The 20,445-nt window shown below is 41.1% G+C and overlaps 1 protein-coding gene across 4 annotated transcripts in view; it reads left to right on the plus strand.

Annotated features, from left to right (window-relative positions):
* The first annotated feature begins 14,065 nt into the window (after positions 1-14,065).
* Positions 14,066-20,445, plus strand: part of TRPC4 (transient receptor potential cation channel subfamily C member 4) — a 331,985-nt gene continuing 325,605 nt past the window's right edge. For all 4 annotated transcript variants that reach the window (XM_004389953.2, XM_004389954.2, XM_004389955.2 and 1 more), the window contains exon 1: positions 14,066-14,271. The gene's annotated coding sequence lies outside the window, so the exon portion shown is untranslated. The remainder of the gene's footprint in view (positions 14,272-20,445) is intronic.

Below are 20,445 nucleotides of genomic sequence, written 5' to 3' on the forward strand. Positions count from 1 at the left end.
ACAGCTAAATCCATAAATTAAACATTGTAAGTAGATATTCCTCAATTTCATCTGCATGTTTCATATTCTAGTTGACAAAAACATTTTTTTCAAACTTACGGAGAAAAATAAAGGTTTACATTGTATTTAGAATTGCCATTTATTTGGATCTATATAGTATTTTGGTCATATGACATTTTTAAGTACTTTTTTAGTTGGTCAATTGAGTTTTTAGACTGAAAATTATACCTGACGCGGTAGATATTGTCATTATTCTTTCATAAATAAAAATCTTCAGACTTGTTTCTATTTTAGTTTCTACTGAGTTGGCTCTGACTGATGGCAACCCCATCTACAAAAGACTAAAACATTGTTTGGTCCTATGCCATTTTCACTATCGCCAGTATGCTCATGTCCATTGTTGTGATCACTGTGTATTTTGAGTGCCTTCCAACCTAGGGTGCTCATCTTCCAGCACTGTATCAAGCAATATTCTGTTATGATTCATTGGTTAATTTTTGGAAGTAGATGGCCAAGCCTTTTTTCTTATTCTGTCTTAGTTTGGAAGCTCTGCTGAAACCTGTCCACCATGGGTTATACCCTGCTGGTATTTGAAATATCAGTGGCATAGCTTCCAGCATCATAGCAACATAAAAGCCACCCCAATATGACAGGCTATCAAACAGGTGGTAGTCTTCATACTTAAAAGAACAGTTAATTAAAATTCTCAAGTCGATTCAATTAGAAATATTTGAACTCAATCAGCCTCAGTAAGTGTGTAAGATTCATATATATCATGTTGCCTCCTTGGAAAATTTAAAATTTGTTGAGATGGTAAGACTCCTTACACACGGCAAAAATATGAACTCTATAAGTACAAAATTAATGTAGTGTTGTTAGGAGCCATTGAATTGGTTCCGACTCATAGAACAACATAGCACAACAGAATGAAACACTACCCAGCCCTGTGCCATCCTCACAATTATTGCTATGTTTGTGCCTATTGTTGCAGTAACTGTGTCAACCCATCTCATTGAGGGTCTTCCTCTTTTTTGCTGACCCTCTACCTTTCCAAGCATGATGTTCTTCTTCAGTGACTGGTCCCTCCTGATAACATGTCCAGAGTACTTGAGACGAAGTCTCCCCATCCTTATTTCCAAGGAGCACTCTGGCTGTACTTCTTGCAAGACAGACTTGTTTGTTCTCCTGGCATTCCATGTTTTGTGGTCATATTGCATGGATATTCAGAAGCAAAAGAATCTATTTTAGTTTGGGGCTGTCAATAAAGAAGTTAGGTGACCAACTATCTCAATTTGCCCAGGACTGAGCAACTGAAGAGGTTCCAGGACACAAGACTTTCAGTGCTAGAACTGGGAATGTCTTGGGCAAAACCTACAAAGAGGTAAAATCAAATAGGATCCTAATTAACTCAGCAAAACAAATTCGAACTCCTTCAAGATGAAAGAGTAGAGGAGTCTGTGCCATGGTTGGGGGTATTAAGAAGGGGACATATTTGGTATATGGTATAAGTAATTGTCAAGGAGAGAGGAGTTCCATGACTTTTGATTCCATTATGGGAAGCAGGATTGATTCACACACATATTAACAGACCAGATACCAGGGTTAGGTTCAGTGATAAATCTTTGGTGATGGTGATTGCTTTTGAGTAACTGTGAACAGTTAGATTCTATATCTTTGATATGTTACAGAGCAATATTTAAGTTTCCCTTTCAATAAGTAGTACTGATTATGCTTTCACTGGTTTTCTTCACTTAAAGATAATTTGAGTTCACATGAAAACTGTAGCATTTGGGCTAACATATAATACTCTGTGTATTTTTCTATTTAGCAGTCTTAAAGCAACGTTTCTACATTGAATAGGAGCAATACAACTTATTACATTTATTCAACACTTACTTTGTGCTTTACAAATACCACCACATGAAATGCCCATAGCAACAAGAGAAAGCAAATATTGGTTATTATGTCCGTTTGTCAAATGAAGAATCTTCAACACAGAATGATTAAGTTATTCTTGCCCAGAATTTGAACCCAGGTATTCTGAATTCAGAGCCCATGTACTTACATACTATGCAATATTAAGTATGAGAAAATGAAATAATTTTAAAATTTAAATTAAAAAAAACCTCATAAAAGATAAGTTGCATTTCTTACTTCTGAGGACAATAACTGTGTGTGAAACCTCCAAGTTGTTTGTTAAGCGTTAAGAAGCGTGAAAGCTCCCTCTGTAGCATGGTGTCCCCTGGTTGCAGTCTCCTACACGCTGGGAGCAGGCTTTTGCACAGCAGTGGCAAGGGGAGCCGGTGGCAGCCAATCCAGGCAGTGAAAGGCTGAATTGCTCTGGCAGCTATGGGTTCCTTGCATTTTCTCTTTTCCCTGCCTAAATTGACCGACAAATTGGAAATCTCTCTTTCACTCTGATACGCTATAAGAATTCAAAAATAAGCCTTCACCTTCTTGAATAGACCACATTTTATTAACATTTTGGGAAATGTCTTCACCCTCTGTGAAAAATCAAATGCAAGATATTAATATGGACAGGTACAAAAACAAAGCAACATATGGTGCTTATAGTGGCAGGCACTGCAAATAATTCACAGTCATTAACGTACATTTATTTAGATGGATTCTTCAGCCAATCCTATAAAATAGGTGCTACTATTATACCCATTTTAGAGATGAATAAACTAAGGTAGAGAGAATAAATGGTGTGCCCAAAGTCATAAAACCAGTAAGTGGCAGAGCTGGGATTCAAACCTAGTCAGTCTGGCTAAAGAAGATGTGTCCATATCACTTTACTATATTGCACACTTCACTTACTTTTAAGTTTTTTGGTCAATCAACATATTCTTAATCAATAAACTGGAAGCAAAAAGCTTGTCAATCATCAGCAACTGAGTTCCTGCTATTTGTGGGGCACTTTTATTTCTGGGCGTATTACTTTACATGATTCTGTAAGGTAGGTAAGAGTCATTCCATTTAACATTTACTTGTTTTCTTGGGAACTTACAATCCTTATAAAGAAATACAGATGTGGAGAAATCAAGACATACAATTGCTAAGGAGAAAAGTCGTCTCTAACCAATCACATTATGACTCTTTGTTTTTCAAGAATGGTCTGATTTTATAAATTAGGGAAAATGTTCCAGTTTAAAATGGTATCAGACTAGCAGCCCTATTACAAGTTCTCTTAATTTCCCACAAAATCAATGTCTCAGAAGTCAATGTGATTTCATAACAATGTTGATATTCTGTAGAACTAACTGTTGCTCTATCTCCAGAATGCGGAAGGACTTCCACTAAGTTCACCAATAATGGAACACAGATTGAAAAACAAATCTGATATTGCACCAGGGCAGTATCCGCAGCAGACCTGAATGGCTGGCACTTGAGTAAACTTACCCTTTGGACTTTTTGCCCTGTTGAGGGACTAATTGTTAATGACTGTTTTCAACTGGTTAAATGATTGGGAGGGGAAGTTATCCTCCAAATATGAAAGGACCATGGCTAGAAAAGCCAGGGCGTGGCGTGCGGTGTGATGGATCACTTTTTGTGTGCCTTTCTGGCCATGATCTTGTAACTCCTACCCAGGTAATCAGGTGGGACTGTGTGATAGGGCAATTGTGGCCCACCAAGGAGATTGGTCGGTTTTGCCATCCCGCTGAGCTTGAAATGAGCCACCCCAGAGGCAGGAAAAAAAAAGCTCACTACCATCAAGGAAGGAGAGATCTGCAGAAGAGACCAGAAGGAGACAGTGCAGTGGGCTTCCTGGCCCGTGGAGTGAGAAAGCTGAGTGCCTTTGGGCAGAGGCCTAGAGCCAGGGAGAGGTGTGCCTGTGAACACAGCTAGGAAGAGGCTGTCCTGATGGAAAAACAGTATCCTTGAGTGTTCCTGAGACTGAAATGTAACCTGTTATTTCCCTAATATACCCCATAATCGTGAGTATGGCCTGTGAGTTCTGTGTGGCCATTGCAATGAATTATCAGACCTAGTAGAGAATGCTGTGGGAGGTGTCAGAATTGGTAAAGATGGTGGAGAGAGAAGGCATGTGTTATGAATTGAATTGTGTCCCCCAAAAATGTGTGTCAACTTGGCTAGGCCATGATTCCCAGTATTGTGGGATTGTCCACCATTTTGTGATCTGATGTGATTTTCCTGTGTGTAGTAAATCCTACCTCTATGATGTTAGTGAGGCAGGACTCAATCTACAAGATCAGATAGTGTCTTAAGTCAATCTCTTTTGAGATATAAAAGAGAGAAGTGAGCAGAGAGACAGGGGAACTCACACCACCATGAAACCAGGGCCAGGAGACTAGTGCGTCCTTTGGAACCAGGGTCCCTGAGCTGAGAAGCCCCTCGACCAGGGAAGATTGATGACAAGGACCTTCCCCTAGAGCTGACAGAGAGAGTAAGCCTTTCCCTGGAGCTGACACCCTGAATTCGGACTTCTAGCCTACTACACTGTGAGAGAATAAACTTCTGTTTGTTAACGCTATCCACTTGTGGTATTTCTGTTATAGCAGCACTAGATGACTAAGACAGCATGTCTGACCTTTGCCTCATAGGAATCAGCCTTGGGCTGTTGCTCTTGATTCTCCTTCCTCCTTGTGAAGCGAGAGGAGTTCAGACAGTGCTCCCAAGCCATTTTTACAGTTTTTACTGTAGGAATTACAAACCTTTTTCCTGAAATCAGTAGGGAGATCCTTTTCCCTTATCACTTTCCTTTTCCAAAATTAGTACCCATTAGTAAAGTGGCCTTCTGCAAGTCCGCTATTTCTGTTTCTTGAAGCAGCCAAAATCTCTCTCTCTGGTCCTCCAGTGATATTTAATTCCATTCTAGATCCAATCTAGTAAGACACTTCAACTTCCAGACACACCTAAGCAGGAACTTACAGAAGAGTAGTTAGTGAAGATGAACTGTATACTGTGAAATGTCTCTAGGCTAGAATGAGAGAATGGAAGGGCTGGGATGAGTAGCGTGCACTTAGGATGGGAGTTTTTCACCTAATCTATGAGAGGGGGTGCAAGCCTGGCAGTGGGCCAGAAGAACTCCATTCAAGGATTGGTACTGAGAACGAAGACAACAGTTAACATTTGTTAAGGATATACAGGTACTCCTTCCTGTTACAGGCTCATTCTATCATCACATAATGGCACTTGTTAACTGGCACCCTGTTAGACATTGGGAACTAACGGAGAAGCTGTGCCCCAGCAGCCTTTCAGCTGAGTAATTGGTAGTTGACCAACACCTAAAAAGATAAAAGAATGAGACAAATGGTAATTCAGGCCAGTTCATAAAAATGGAGACATCAGTGGAACAGAATAGATAGTTCAGAAAGAGGCATTGGCAAAGGAACCTGGTTTATAATACAGATGACTTCACAAATCACTGTCGAAAGGAAGGATTAATTCATTATTTGACATATAATAAATGGTGCTCTTCCCTATTCAGTAATACCCAATAATACATGTTAAAATGATTCTAAGGTATGTTAGAATTAAATGCAATAATAATAAAAAGAGGTACAACTTACACATTGCACAACTATGTGTTGATCTATGTTGTAAGTGCTTTATGTCTATAAATGCTTTTGGTCCTCATAACAAGCCTATTGGGTAGCAACAGTTATTTCACCCTTTTACAGATAAGAAAACCAAAGTACCTACGAAGTTAAGTAACATTATCCAAGGTCATGAAGCATATAACTGTTCTAATAGCCATTTCAGACTTAACATGTCCAAAACTGGAATTCCTAATCTTCCCTCTAAAACACACTTCACTCCCTGTCTGACTCATCCCAGAAGGTCTTTACTCAGTCATTTAGTTACTTAAGTAGAAAATCTCATAGTCATTCTTAACTCTTCAGTCTCACAGCCCTCATGCAAAGATTTTAGAAAACTCTGTTGTATCTATCTTCAAACCATACCTCGAATCTACCTCTGTTTCTTACATCTTGGTCCATATGACATTTCCTGTTTCATTTAAATAGCCTCATATTTGCTCTCCTTGCTTCCACCCTTGCTTCCGTATAGTCTATTCTCAATATAACCGCAAGAATAATCCTTTAAAACTTAAGTCAGACCATGATACTCCTCTGAGTAATCTGCCCAGAGCAACCAAAGTCCTTTAAGCGGTCTGTGAAGCGACACGTGATCTGAGTCCTAGTCCATATCTAACTTCATGTTGTCCTTGTCTCTTGCACACTGGCCTTCTTCTAATCCTTTAAACAAATCAGCGCACTCTCACCGAGGGCCTAGCCCTGGCTGCTCCTCTGCCTGGAACACCGGTCTCCCAGATATCCATGTAGCCAGCTCCCTGTCCTCCTTCAAGTCTTTGCTCAAATGTCTCCTTAGTAAAGTTCCATCAATTCCTGAAGCCTTGTATTTTGCCAATGCCTTCAATGCAGCTTGGACCGCTTCCTTCAGCACCATCAGTTCTCGATCATATGCTACCTCCTGAAATGGCTGAGTGTCAACCAGTTATTTTGGGTACAGTGACTCTGTGTATTCCTTCCATCTTCTTTGATGCTTCCTGCGTTGTTTAGTATTTTCCCCAAAAAATCCTTCATTATTGCAACTCGAGCCTTGAATTTTTTCTTCAATTCTTTCAGCATGAGAAATGTCAAGTGTGTTCTTCCTTTACAGTTTTCTATCTCCAGGTCTTTGCACATTTCATTATACTTTACTTTGTCTTCTTGAGCCACCCTTTGAAATCTTCTGTTCACCTCTTTCACTTCATCATTTCTTCCTTTCGCTTTAACTACTCAAAGTTCAACAGCAAGTTTCAGAGTCCCTTGTGACATCCATTTTGGTCTTTTGTTTCCTATCTTTTTAATGACCTCTTACTTTCTTCATGTATGATGTCCTTGATGTCATTCCACAACTCGTCCGGTCTTCGGTCATTAGTGTTCAATGCATCAAGTCTGTTCTTGAGATGGTCTCTAAATTCAGGTGGGATATACTCAAGGTTGTACTTTGGCTATCATGGACTTGTTCTAATTTTCTTCAACTTCAAATTGAACTTGCATATGAACAATTGATGGTCTGTTCTGTAGTTGGCCTATGGCCTTGTTGGGACTGATGATATTGAGCTTTTCCGTCATCTCTACCCACAGATGTAGTTGATCTGATTCCCGTGTATTCCACCTGGTGAGGTCCACGTGTATTGTCACCATTTATGTTGTTGAAAAAAGGTATTTGCAATGAAAAAGTCTTTGGTCTTGCAAAATTCTATCATGCCATCTCCAGCATCGTATCCATCATGAAGGCCATATTTCCCAACTACCAATCCTTCTTTGTTTCTAACTTTCACATTCCAGTTGCCAGTAATTATCAATGCATCCTGATTGCATGCTCAATCAATTTCAGCCTTCGGAAGCTGGTAAAAATCTTCAGTTTCATCATCTTTGGCCTTAGTGTTAGGTGCTTAGATTTGAATAATAGTCGCATTAACTGGTCTGCCTTGTAGGTGTAAGAATATTATCCTGTCACTGACAGCATTGTACTTCAGGATAGATCTTCAAATGTTCTCTTTGACAATGGAAGCAATGCCATTCCTTTTCAAGTTTTCATTCCTGGCATAGTAGACTATATGATTGTTCAATTCCAAATGGCCAATACCAGTTCATTTCAGCTCACTAATGCCTAGCACATTGATCTTTATGCCTTCCATTTCATTTTTGACGACTTCCAATTTTCCTAGATTCATACTTCGTACATTCCACGTTCCAATTATTAGCGGATGTTTGCAGCTGTTTCTTCTCATTTTGAGTCCGGCCACCACAGCAAATGAAGGTCCTGAAAGCTTGACTCCATCCACGTCATTAAAGTCGACTCTACTTTGAGGAGGCAGCCCTTCCCCAGTCATATTTGAGAGCCTTCAAAACCTGTGGGGCGCATCTTCCGGCACTATATCAGACAATGTTCCACTGCTATTCATAAGGTTTTCACTGGCCAATTTTTTAAGAAGCAGACTGCCAGATCCTTCTTCTTGGTGTTTCTTAGTCTGAAAGCTCCGCTGAAATCTGTCCACCATGGGTGACCCTGCTGCATTTGAAATACCAGTGGCAAAGCTTCCAGTATCACAGCAACACACAATCCACCACAGTATGACAAAATAACAGATGAAACAGCTACCTGGCCAACTGAGTGGAAGAGATTCATATTTGTACCCATTCCAAAGAAAGGTGATCCAACAGAATGCAAAAATTATTGAACAATATCATTAATATCACACACAAGTAAAAATTTGCTGAAGATCATTTAAAAGCGGTTGCAGCAGTGCATTAACAGGGAACTGCCAGAAATTCAAGTTGGATTCAGAAGAGGATATGGAACATGAGATGTCATTACTAATGTCAGATGGATCCTGGTTGAAAGCAAAGAATACCAGAAAGATGTTTACCTGTGTTTTATTGACTATACAAAGGTATTCTATTGTTTATGTATCATAACAAATTATGGATAATATTATGATGAATGGGAATTCCAGAACAACTTAATTGTGTTAATGGAGAACCTGTACTTAGCCCAGAAGGCAGTCATTCGAACAGAACAAGGGAATACTGTGTGATTTAAAGTCAAGAAAGGTGTGTGTCAGGGCTGTATCCTTTCACCATACTTATTTAACCTGTATGCTGAGCAAATAAGCCGAGAAGCTGGACTATATGAAGATCAGGACATCAGGATTGGAGGAAGACTCATTAACAACATGCAATATGCAAATGACACCAACCTTGTTTGCTGAAACTGAAGAGGACATGAAGCACCTACCGATGAAGATCAAAGACCATGGCCTTCAGCATGGATTACACCTTAACATAAAGAAAACAAAAAAATCCTCACAACTGGACCAATAAGCGACATCATGATAAATGGAGAAAAGATTGAAGTTGTCAAGGATTTCATTTTACTCAGATCTACAATCAATGCCCATGGAAGCAGCAGTCAAGAAATCAAACGATGCATTGCATTGGGCAAATCTCCTGCAAAAGACCTCTTAAAAGTGTTAAAAAGCAAAGATGTCACTTTAAGGACTAAGGTGTGCCTGACCCAAGCCGTGGCGTTTTCAATTGCCTCATATGCATGTGAAGGCTGGACAATGAACAAGGAAGACCTAAGAAGAATTGATGCCTTTGAATTAAGGTGTTGGCAAAGAATATCGACTATTCCATGAACTGCCAGAAGAAGGAACAAATGTGCGCTGGAAGAAGCACAGCCAGAATGCTCCTCAGAAGCAAGGATGGCGAGACTTTGTCTCACATACTTTGGACATGTTATCAGGAGGGATCAGTCCCTCAAGAAAGGACACCATGCTTAGTATAGTAGGGGGTCAGCGAAAAGGAGGAAGACCCTCAACAAGATGAATTGACACAGTGGCTGCAACAACGGACTCCAGCATAACAACGATTGTGAGGATGGCGCAGGACCAGGTCGTACATAGGGTCGCTGTCCGTCGGAACTGACTTGACCGCACCTAACAACAACCACATCAATTTCTTATTAATGAAGCCTATCCTGACAACCTGTTTAATGACGGCAACCCACCGTCACTGTCTCTCCCCACCATCACTTCTAATCCCCCACTCTATTCTATTAAGATATATTGCATTTAATATATTTATTGGTTTTTGCTTGTCTACCCCAAAGTGTGTGTTCTGCAAGGGTGGATCTTCTGTATTCCTCACAGATATACCCCAAGCAGCTGTACAGTGCTTTTCACTTAGTATAGACTCCATATGTATTTGCTGAATGAGTGGTGAGACTGGGATTTCAAACAGCAAGACATCAAGGTCCATGACATTCCTGACTAAGCAACTCCATACAAAATGAAATCGTTAAAAACAACAACAACGAATGAACTCTACAGGAGAACAACCCTGAGGAAAATTAAAGCACTAACAGAGAGCATTCAAGAAAAAAAGTGATAGTATGAAGTACATAAGAATTAAAATGTTTTAAAACAAAATTACCCAAAATTTTAACAGTAAATAGAAACTGAAAATGATCTACCATCCATATGGTAAGGGATTAATGTTTTTAATATATTAAAGGCTATCAAAAATCAAGTGGGGAGAAAAGCACTAAAACCCCTATAAATATTTAAAAAGCATATAAACTCATGAGAGAAGAATTCAGTATCAAAAGCATTAGAAAACATAAATAGAAAAATTCACATTTTCTAGTAATACAACTTATTAAATAGAGATAACTCTTTTTCCCCCCCAGTGAGGAAGTCAGCAGCAAAACTAAAGAAAGAAAAGAGGGGAAAGAAGATTACCTACCCCAGTGAAACTCAATCTCTATCCCAAGCTTTAAAACATCCCTGCACCCTGAGAGTGGGTCTAGCCCTTGGAATGTATTCCAAGGATACAATCATGTGAACACACAAAAATGTGTGTGTAATGTTTTCAACAAAATCTTACGATAGGGAAAATGGTAGTAAAAGAGTCAAATATTGTTAAGACTTAAGAAATGTTTAAATAATGTGCAGTGATTTATTAAAATTAAAGTTTTTGAAGAAAATATAACTTAGAAAATGTTAATTTAGGGATAAAAAGGAGCTGTAAAGCTCTGTCTATAGAATGGTCCCTGTGGATTAGAGCAAAGTCTAGATAAATTGATGACAAAACAGGGAATTCAAGAGCCTGGAGCAGGGATCACTGTGTACAAGGCAAGCTGAGTGGGCTGAGCGCTCAGTGAAGGGCCTGGGGTGAACCCATGTGCAGAATGAGGGCAAGTCCTGGTCACCTAGGGGATACAGGGTAAATTGCTTCAAGACAAGGCTCGCCTTTTTACCAATTTTGTCTAAGATAAGAAATGGACATAATCATATATATCTGATGATGGCATCATTATATACAGACGCATTACCTTTATATACAATGCTGACAGTGCTACATTGCAGAACTATATCTTTCAAATGCCTCTCTCTGTGGCATTGTCTCTAAGTCTGAGATATAGCAGCTTTGGAGGAAAGTGATTCATACATGTTACGTATCAGCTCCTAAGTGGAAGAAGAATTTTTAAAGTAAGCTGGAAGTTGAATTCCTCAAACAATTATAATTGCAATTCCATGACAGAGAACTGCCCCATAGGGCTTCCAAGGAGCTGCTGCTGGATTCGAACTGCTGAACTTTTGGTTCGCAGCTGTGGCTTTTAACCACTGCACCACCAGGGCTCCTGGGCATTATAGAGAATTGCTGTGCTGCTGCTCTTTCCTGGGTCACTTGTCTCTTGCTACTTTCCAAACAACAATAGTGCTTGTTTGTTTTCTTGAATAAGATATTTAAACAAACAAACAAAAAGTTTCCAGATAAGCATATTTTATTGTAAATTTCTTTGAATTTCAACAAATTGCATTTAAAGTAATGCGGGTTTGTGGAATGATGCCAACTTTGTGTTTTTTTAATTGTAAAAATAATAATACTTCCTCTTTCTATTGTTAATGACAGTAGTATATGCAGTGCCCAGGGTTATTTAAATAAATTCCAGAGAATTTTCCTGTACTTTTAGGTGGCATGAGATCAGCAGTCAATAATTCCCATGAAACTCTTGGAAATGAAGCTGAGTGATTAACAGAACGTTCTTCTTCCCATGGGAGCACAGCCCACTCAGATGACTGACATGTATAATGCCCTCCTCTCTGTTTTGTGTTTATTGTCGATTCACAGGCACTTTTCAGATGGGAAAAATAACAAGTTAGATAAATATATAAAATATCTGTCACCGACATCATGACAGAGATGACATTTTCCTAAGAGGCAGGAAGGCGATATTTAATTTGATACAGATGATAAAGTTGCAAAGTAAAGTTCATAATCTCTAATCAATAGATAAGTGTTGTCATTGATCCACTTTCTTCTGCACGTATTTTAAAATGCATTGTAAGGACATACACTCACGCAACATGCAGAATTTTAGTTACCAGAGGTTTGTTTTGAAAGACACACCCTCAAACAGACTATGCAGAATTTCATTTATCAGCCCAAGAAAAAAACATTGTGTCAATAAATGTTAGCTTCACTTTTTATTGCTCAGGCATTAGAAGATTTTAATTACTGGTCATTAATGGGACAATTGGTTATTTCATGAAGAAATATTAAAATACTTACAGTTGTCTTGTATCGCATAGATTTTCCTTCCGTTTCCCTTGTCAGACAGAAAGTGGACTTGAATTTAAGTTTCATTGTTATGTCTACAGATAGATGTGTTCTGGCATATTTTACACAAGCAATTGTTTAACGTTAAAAAAACTAAAGGACAGTTTAATGATGTTCGTGCACTGTTGTGGCAGTGTAAAAAGATTCAAGGAAGGAAAACAATCCTTCTGTTGTTCCTTCCGTGCTGGCTTAGTTCCTTAGTTTGCTGGAGGGCCGTTCTAGGCACCAGATTTGCCTCAGTGGGCTCCGTATTTTGGAAGGAGCACTGTTAGAAATTTAGAATAGGGGACAAGGCTGGGCTGGAGATGAAACTCTGAGAAGAGCAGTAAGTTAGGGAGAAAGATAAATAAAAACAAGAAAAGTGATTTTTAAACGGAGCAATCATCTCAGTGGGTGATCACTATCAATATCCTATTTACTCACGTAAATACTTCAAAAACCTCAACTGGTGTGAAAGATGCAAGGAAAAAAAAAAGAAGCAGCAGCAGCAGCTAAGATTACCCAGATGGAAATGCTTTGATTTTGCACTTTGGAGCCTGAGTGTGGGTGCCAGCTTGCTGCCTACCCTTGATTGCACTGGGCAATACTGTATTGCCCGGGAACGAACTGGTCCCAATGGCAGTCTGCACAGCAAGGATTCCCAGAGGGTGCAACAGCGCAGGGCTGGGACTGGAGTGGGGGTTGCCGCTCATCTGTTGCACAAGCGCGAAGCTGGGGCAGGCGTCTGCGGAGATGCGGTTGGCGACATGCAGCTCAACCCAGGACGGTGGGAAAGGACAGGAAATCAAGTCGAAAAGGAGCTTCGAGTGGGGTCATCGCTAGCTAAGATTCCGTATGGACGTCACTCTATTTTACAAATGGACTTCTCTTGCAAAAGGGGAGTCGTAATGGGATCGTGACCAAGCAAGCCTTCGTGAGTGACACGCTGGGAATCACCGCGTCGCAGTTAGAACAAGTAAGCTATTGTCCACTTTGTCACTGTTTTTTCCTCTCCGCTTCGCACTTTAATCATATTTTCGTGTGTAAACACCAAAGAGATAGGCCAGGAAATAACTTTTATCCTGAAATCTCAGTAGGAGGATGCGAGCGCGCACACATCACACACGCACTCGCGCGCACACACACGCCCCCCTGCAGTCTACGAACCTCGCGTCTCCTCGGCTGGCCCGCGTCTGGGGTTTTAATATCTGGAAACTTACCGATTTCCTACGGCAGGTTGTCAGACCGACCTAGCTGCGTGGGGGTGGAGCGAACGCAGTGGCTCCTCGTTTATGCCCTGGGCCCCTTTCCGTTGTTGACCCGAGCGGCAAGCCGCATCCTCCCGCTCTTGCAGGGCAAGTCTGACACCTCGAGGACAGGAGAGGGGGTGCCGGGAGCCCAGAGGACGGGCGTGGGGACGCTCGGAGAGTTGTAGGGTGGGGGTGCTTGTTTACTGGGGAAGAAGCGGGAAGCTCAGAAGCCGGGCCTGGGTGCGAACTGAAGTCCAGCCTCCCTGCAGAGCCCCCCGCCCCAGCCTGGAGGTGTGACCGGCTTTCACCCGGGACCGCGGGGAGGGCTTTCCCCACCGACTCGGCTGCTCGCCGGCTGGCTTCTGGCGAGCTCTCAGCTTTGGCTGACTCAAAGCAGTTGGCCAGGCAGGCGGAGGCCCTTCGGGGGCAGCCGAGCCCGGGTCCCTCCCCGGCCACGCAGAGCGCTGCGTGGGACGCGCATCTCCGCAGCTGCCCTTGCGAGCGCAGTCTGTGCTGACCCGGGGCCCGGCAGCCGCCGGCACGCAGGGCGGGCTGTTTCCTCTGCGCTCGCCGCGGTCAGCCGTGGGAACTCGAACTTTATCTGGAGGGACGGGCGAGGGCGGGGGTGAGCGCGGCCCTCCTCCCCCGCGCCCACCTCCCCGCCTCCGGGGCTCGGCTCTGCGAGCATCCTCCCTCCGCCCAGCTCGCCGCCGGCTGCGTGGGCTCCGGCTTCGTGCGTTTGCCTTGGAATGCTCCACAACTCGGCGGCGACAGAGGAAAGCCCACCGCAATTGGCCGGGCGTGCTCTCGTCGGGCATCGCACCTGCCCTGCCTGTGCTTGGATCTGATCGCCCTTCAGCTAGAAGACTGCAACTTTCCAGGTAAAGGGGTGTCGCCTGAGCGCGCCTTTTGAGGGCAGTTGCATCTCGCCTCCTTTCTGGGATCTCGGTTAAGTTTCTCAAGCTGCCTGGGAAGCCGGCTCCCTCCTGGGAGACAGACATTCCTACGGGGTAGGAGTTCAGAAGGCTCCAGCTGCATGTGGCTTCTGTTCAAGGCTGGGGACAGGGTTTCCACAGCTTTCTGTGATGACTGGGGCTGAGCGGGAGTTTGGTGATGCTTCTCAGCCTCTCACCTCTCCGGGCTTTAAAGCCGGGAAGAGGGCGAGGAGGGAACCCCAGTGTGACTTATATGGTAAACAAAGCAGCTGCAGCCGAGCCACGGTGCTGCGGAGGGAGGCTGTTGTTATTTTATGCATTTGGGGAAAATGGAGATCATTGTGGCCCCTGAGGGTGTATGTCTGAGCCCTAGACTCTCTGGCACCTAAGCTGAGGGAATAAAAGCAGGAAAGTGATCAATATCCTGCTGATCAATTGCGGTCTGCGTCATTTTCGTTCTCTGTCAAGAAACAGAAACACTTTTGTGCTTGCTGCTGGATCTAGACTAGGGATCCCGAGTTTGCCCGGCAACCGAGATTCCAATTAAGCCCAGGACCCTGTCTGCTGCTCAGGTAAGTCACTGGGATTCACTGCACTCTTGTTTCAACTGTACGCTCAGCTGCCTTTTGTGACTGGAGACCAGAGAACACTGGAGAGAGAGCGCGGAAAACGAGGCTCCGGTCTTGTCTGCGTTCACTATGGTGTATGCACGATGCTGTGTCCCTGTTCACAGGGATTGGCAGGGAGGTTCTTCCCAGTTAAATTCCACAGTTAAAAAATGCAGCAAGTTGCTTAAGGAGTAAGCCCCGAACGAAAGGCGTGGGAGGAGGCAGAAGCAATAATATAAAAACAGTTTTATTTGCTTTAGCCAACGTAAGGACACTTGGAAAGCTGGGAAAAAAGTCTTGTCACGGCTCATAATTTCTGGCTTTCCTATACAGGAATCCAAACACAAAGCATGTTAAAAGTTCTTTAAGAAAAAAGGTTCACTGATTTTTTTTAAGTAAAACTCAATTCGCAAGATAAGAGTGGTGCATAGGCTAAAACCTCGGTGTCTTCTCACTGTGGTCCGGTTTGCTATTTATATTGCTTTTACCTTTGTAATACCTGCTTGTATTCACCTGGGCAGTACACCAGGAAACACCCCCCCCCCTTAAGTATTTCAGAAGAAAGAGCTGTAAAATCGAGGCATAATCAGTACTTCGGAAATTACAATCGACATTCTATATTCATGAAGTAACAGAATTATGAATGAAAATCAGCATATCAGTAGAAGTCAAATAGGCTTTATGAAAGTACTTCATGCAAATGTCTTCGGTGAATAAAGGGTGCCCAGGTTAGTACAGGGACGAAGACAGAAAGCACTTAGACGGATGCCAGAGCAGTGGCGGTCAGCCGCCTTCCACCGAGCTGGGAGCAGAGCTCAGGGCCTCCGCTAGGCTTGAGGCTGCAGAGTGAAGACCCTCCGTTTATGCCAGGAGAGTTAGGCACAAAGAGAAATACTAGCAGGTTGATGAAATCAGTACATAAGAGGTGCTAATATTCATTAGCAAGTGAATCTAGAGTTAGAGAGTTAAAGAAAGAATAATGACAAGATTCGTAATTGAAAATTTGTTAAACTTCTTTCTTTATAGTAGGAATTTAAAGGAACGTGGACATTGATCAAAGCATGAAGTATCCAGGTTAGACATACACAAGACACACGTCTCTTTAGTAAACCTGTCAAACATTGGCAATGCTTCTGAAAGTAAATTTATGTCATTTATTTGCTTAATGGTCATTCTCGAAAACACAGGCGGTGGAATAGCTTTTCATTACTTCTAAATTTTAAAATTTTATGATACTTATGTTGTTTATTTTTCTGATCAAGATCAAAATACATAGAGAACACTTTGAGAACATTAAAGTTCTGTATGCATTTTAGGACCATTAAAATTATTAAATGGTAAGAGATAAAAAAAGTTCCATGAGATATAAAAACCAAACCAAACCCCTTGCCATCAAGTCGATTCCAACTCATAGGGACCCTATAGGACACGGTAGAACTGCCCCACAGGACTTCCAAGGAGCGGTTGGTGGATTCGAACTGCTGGCTTTTGGGTTAGTACCCAAGCTCTTAACTACTGTGCCACCAGGGCTCCAGTGCGATATAGTCCTAATCAATTCATACTTTATATAAACAGAAAATACCAGAAGCATTGCCTTTTTTTTTTTTTTTTCTCCATGGACATTTGAATATGTTATTCATTGCACGCGTTTTAAGCTTTATTTCTCACGTATGCTCCAGAGAGAGCTACAGACATCTAAAGGACCAAAAAGTTATCTGGTCCAGTATTCTCATTCAGGAAACCTAAGCTAGATAAATTTTAAAACAAAGCAAACAAACAAAACAGCTTGTGTTTTATAAACTATTACACCATTTCAGCCCATGAGAAATATGGAAATAAGATGGGGTGATCTATCAACACTCGAATGGTTTGGTCGATCAGTATTTGAATGAAATAGATGGTATTAAAAGCATTACCTGGAATAAGTAGGCTTGGAAAAGTTGCTGATCCTGAATTGTAGACGAAAGATAGAAACAACGTGCAACCATTATTTAGAACTTTTACATTACGATATCAAAATAATAAAAAATATCTGATTGTCTAGTCAAATGCTATCAAATTACCCTATTAAGGACGTAGTTACATTTCTGTGGAAGTATATAAGTCCCTTTAAGGTGTGTTTTAACCCCGCCGAATTAAAAATACTTTCAGAAATACGTTGTTGGAAATATTCTGTCATATTTTTATACCCACATGTTTAACTGGCTAGATAATTTATGACAGTTTACATTATCGGTATTACACTTAGCAACTGAAAACTGAAGTAAGCTTCCTTTTCTAATTAATATATGCGTTGGAAAAACAACAAAATGATATGCACACGTTTGTTCAATAATTAGTATTGAGAGTATCAGCACCCAAAGGGGTGAGAGATTTTGTAAAGTCACATCTATGAGAAATGTTAAACATGACCCGAACAGTAACACTGTGGAATGACTGTTTTCTTATGGAAATGTGACTGTTTTATTTTTGAAAACAAGATAGGTGAAGAGAAAATATAATAAACTATTACATTTCCTTTTTCCAAAGTTGTCATTATCAAACACTCCACAAGATCAGATTCGAGGGTCCATGTTGACCTTCTAAATTGTATTGTTTGGCCAATTGAGACCAGTGTTATTTACCACTTTTATACCTCTGGAAAACTTACTGTGGGCACTTTGATCTCATTGAAAATGAGGTTGAGGAGACAACTCAAAATAGCAACCTTGTTCTTTTCATTAATTTATGCCCAACTGCACTCCCTGCCCCAGTAAGCACTAAAACTGGTTCAATCCAACCCAACTTTAACTGGGCATTTGCTTCTGTCTAGTTGTGTAATTTCTCTCCTTACACATTTTATTTCTAATTCTTCAAGATACACTGTTGTTATTGTTAGGTGCCATCAAGCGCGTTCTGTCTCATAGCGACCCTGTGTACAACAGAATGAAGCACTACCCGGTCCTGTGCCATCCTCACAGTTGTTGCTATGTTTGAGACCATTGTTGCAGCCACTGTATCAATCCATCTTGTTGACAGTCTTCCTGTTTTTCACTGACCCTCTACTTTACCAACCATAATGTCCTTCTCCAGGGACTGGTCCCTCCTGATAACATGTCCAAAGTACACAAGATGAAGTCTTGCCTCCTCACTTCCAAGGAGCACTCTGGCTGTACTTCTTCCAAGACAGATTTCATTCTTTTGGCAGTCCACGGTATAGTCAATATTCTTCACCAACACCGTAATTCAAAGGCATCACTTCTTCCTCGGTCTTCCTTATTTATTGTCCAGCTTTCGCATGCATATGAGGTGACTGAAAATACCACGGCTTAGGCCAGAAGCACCTTAGTCCTCAAAGTGACATCTTTGCTTTTTAACACTTTAAAGAGGTCTTTTGCAGCAGGTTTGCCTAATGCAATGCAATGTTCGATTTCTTGACTGCTGCTTCCATGGGTGTTGATTGTGGCTCCAAGTAAAATGAAATCTTTGACAACTTCAATCTTTTCTCCATTTATCATGATGTTGCTTGTTGGTCCAGTTGTGAGGATTTTTGTTTTCTTTATGTTAAGGTGTAATCAATACTGAAGACTATAGTCTTTGATCTTTATCAATAAGTGCTTCAAGTTCTCTTCACTTTTAGCAAGCAAGGCTGTGTCATCTGCATATCGAGAGTTGTTAATGAATCTCCCTCCAATCCTGATGCTCCATTCTTCTTCATATAGTCCAGTTTCTTGGATTATTTGCTCAGCATACAGATGGAATAAGTATGGTGAGAGGATACAACCGTGATGCACACCTTTCCTGATTTAAAACCCTTGTTCTGTTTGAACAACTGCCTCTTGGTCTATGTACACGTTCTTCATGAGCACAGTTAAGTGTTCTAGAAATCCTATTCTTTGCAATTTTATCCATAATTTGTTATGATCCACTTAGTCGAATGCCTTTGCATAGTGAATAAAACACAAGTAAACATCTTTCTGGTATTCTCCACTTTCAGCCAAGATCCATCTGACATTAGCATTGATATCCTCATTCCACATTCTCTTCTGAATCATCTTGAATTCCTGGCAGTTCCCTGTTGGTGTACTGCTGCAAACATTTTTGAATAATCTTCAGCAAAATTTACTTGCATGTGATACTAATGATATTGTTCAATAATTTTCTCATTCTGTTGGTTCACCTTTCTTTGGAATGGGCACAAATATGGATCTCTTTCAGATGGTTGGCCAGGTAGCTATCTGCCAAATTTTTTGGTATAGATGATTGAGTGTTTCCAGCATTACATCTTTTTGCTGAAACATCTCAGTTGATATTCCGTCAATTCCTGGAACTTTGTTTTTCTCCAGCGCCTTCATTGCACCTTGAGCTTCTTCCTTTAGTACCTTTGGTTCTTAATCATATGCTACCTCCTGAAATGGTTGAATGTTGACCAATTCTTTTTGGTACAGTGACTTTGTGTATTCCCTTCCATCTTCTTTTGATGCTTCCTGCGTCGTTCAACATTTTGTCCATAGACTTCTTCAAAATTGCAGCTTGAGGCTTGAATTTTTTCTAGAGTTCTTTCAGCTTGAGAAATACTGAGGTTGTTCTTCCCTTTTGGCTTTCTAACTCCAGGTCTTTGCATATTTCATTATAACACTTTACTTTGTCTTCTCCAGCTGCCCTTTGAAATCTTCTGTTCAACTCTTTTACTTCATCATTTCTTCCAGTGGCTTTAGCTATTTTACATTCAAGAGCAAGTTTCAGAGTCTCTTCTGACACCCATTTTGGTCTTTTCTGTCTTTTTAATGACCTCTTGCTTTCCGCATGTATTATGTCCTTGATGTCATCCCATGTCTGGTCTGGTCTTCGGTCATTAGTGTTCAATTTGTCTAATCTGTCCTTGAGATGGCCTCTAAATTCAGGTGGAATATACTCAGGGTTGTCCGTTGATGCTTATGGAAATTTTCAATGCTTATGTTAGTTTTCTTCAGCTTCAACTTGAACTTGCATATGAGCAATTGATGGTCTGTTCCACAATTGGACCCTGGCCTTGTTCTGACTGATGATACTGAGTTTCTCCATTGTCTCTTTCCACAGATGTGGTCGATTCTATTCCATCTGGCGATGTCCACGTGTATAGTTACTGTTTGTGTTGTTGAAAAAGGTATTTCCAATGAATAGGTCGTTCGTCTTGCAATCATGCAATCATGCAATCTCTAGTGTCGTTTCTGTCACCAGACCATATTTTCCAACTACTGATTCTTTTTCTTTATTTACAGCTTTCACATTCCAATCACCAGTAATTATCAATGCATCCTGATTGCTTGTTTGACCAATTTCGGACTGCAGAAATTGCTAAAAAATCTTCAATTTCTTCATCTTTGATTTTAGTGGTTGGTGCATAAATTTGAGTAATAGTCATAATAACTGGTCTTTCTTGTAGGCATATGGATATTATCCTGTCACAGACACCATTGTTCTTCAGGATAGATCTTGAAATATTCTTTTTGACAGTGAATGCAATGTCATTTCTCTTCAATTTGTTATTCCT

Source organism: Trichechus manatus, unplaced genomic scaffold (assembly GCF_000243295.1).
Source record: "Trichechus manatus latirostris isolate Lorelei unplaced genomic scaffold, TriManLat1.0 scaffold00270, whole genome shotgun sequence".
NCBI lineage: Eukaryota > Metazoa > Chordata > Mammalia > Sirenia > Trichechidae > Trichechus > Trichechus manatus.